The sequence below is a fragment of the Nicotiana sylvestris genome, chromosome 3 (genome assembly GCF_000393655.2).
Source record: "Nicotiana sylvestris chromosome 3, ASM39365v2, whole genome shotgun sequence".
Taxonomy (NCBI): Eukaryota; Viridiplantae; Streptophyta; class Magnoliopsida; order Solanales; family Solanaceae; genus Nicotiana; species Nicotiana sylvestris.
The window spans coordinates 134,560,850-134,562,952 of NC_091059.1; positions in this window are offsets into that span (position 1 = coordinate 134,560,850).

Below are 2,103 nucleotides of genomic sequence, written 5' to 3' on the forward strand. Positions count from 1 at the left end.
TCTAGTAGAGTCTTGCGGATCGGTATGGAGACGTCTGTACTTATCTTCGAGAAGCTATGGGGCTGTTAGGACCACTTCCTTTCTTGATTCCTTATCGTGCGATTTGATTCCTTTGAGGCTTATGCCCTTGTTTCCTTCCTATTCAATCTTATGCAAGGTGAAGTGTGAGCACGTAATTTTTGCCCTATATGAATTACTCCCACAAGTTTAAAACAAAATAATTGGTTTTTCATTATTTGCAATTTTGTGGCATTTGTCTGTCAAGTGTTTGCATTTGTCTGTGCACGTTTATTTTATTTAATTAATGAAAAATACAAAATATGTTGCATTCGCATTTAAGATTTAATCTTGCATTTTAAAATTAATTAGTAATTTAATTGTCCCATAGAAATGGAAAGATCACAAAAATAATTTATTTCACAATTTTAATTTTAGTTTTGAATTTTGGTAGTTTTCTTTTAATTTGGGTTTTAATTAATTGTGGTAATTATGAGTTAATTAATCCAATTTGATAGATTAATTTGATTTTCAATTTTAATTTAGGTTTTATTTTTTAATTTTGAAAAAAAAGAAGAAGAAGGAATTTAAAAAAAAAAGAAATGAATAAAAGAAAATTGAAGTGAAATAGAAAGGAGTCTTAATTGGGCCATATCTATTTAAATTCCCCAGGACCAATTGATTTCGCCCTAAAACCTGCCCCAATTCCGGCCCAGACCCGCTCCCAATACCCGGTCTGATTCCCACTTGGTCAAACGACATCGTTTCGTCTATTTTGATCTGACCGTTGATCTCAGCTGATCAAACGGTCCGGAACTGCTTCTGTTTTAGTATTTAAATGTCTAAACACGTACCCACCCCCTCAGAACCCCCCCCCATCTCATCTCTCAGAACCCCTCATCCCTGATAAACCCTAGCGACGTCGCCCTAAAATTCCTTTACCCCATAGTATTTCCTGTTACTGTTGGTTTAATTACATTTATTTTGTTTTCTTTGTTTGATTGTTGATTTACAGTAAAGAGTTCAATGCGGAGTTGAGTAATTAAAATAATTCAAGCTTAAAACCAGAAAGTAATTGTGTTTTCCCTGAATTTTTGATTTATTAGCTTCTTTGGTTCATTTGGTCACTTCTGAGTGTTTTGAGCCCTAACGAGTAACTATGGTCATCTTTGACCTGGTTAAAGGGTTTGGTTAGTTAGACTGTGGTTTAACCTAGCCTAAGGTAATAATGGAGGGGTAAATAACAGGGGTATGGGGGGGGGTAATTTGGGTAGTCTGCTTAGGAGAATCTTGGTATAACTGAAATGGAAGTTTCCTAGAAGCTGGGGTAGGGACTTAATAGGAAAATCTGATAGTTGAATAGGGATATCTAGGCTATAATCAAAATTCAAAAAGGGCTGAAGTGCAAAAAACTAATTCCTAAGTGCTGCCCTACTCCCTTGCATATAAAGGCACTTTACCTTGTTATTCAAGGCAGAACTTTAGAGGTAAAAAATTCAGAAACTTAAAATGGCTGCTTCCCAAAACGAAATTCAGAAAATAGCTTGTAATTCTTGAGGTTCTCTAGGCAACTACTGAAAATTGTGTTAGGATTTTGGTTATTCCGAATAGTCCAGTTAACATCACCGAAGCTGTGATAGTTTTTCTGATTCTGGGCTGAAAATGAGTTGAGTTCTGGGTATTTTTTTTAAAGCTTGTTTGGACTTGTTGTTGAGAAATACTGTCTCATTGCTGATTTGAGCTGATTTCACTGTTCCATTGGCTCTACTAGCGCTGATTTCTGCTGCTATTGCTGTTGATATCTCACTTTTTTTGGTTTTCCTGTTCAATATCAGGTACATGGCTTGAATCTTATTTAATGTAGAACTGGATTGGATGAAAATGAAATGGGAAATCAAGATTTAAAGTGTAGAAGTCGATTTGCTTGTGTTTCTACAACATTTCCTCGCTTTTATGTCTTTCATAATATGATTCCTAGTATATTAGGTGATTTGGAATTTGAAATAGTTATCTTTCATGCTTGTCTTTGATTTGGAATCTTTGAGATGCTATGGTAGAAGATTTGGGCTGGATTACTGTATTTTAAAATGCACTTTCTTTTGGCTA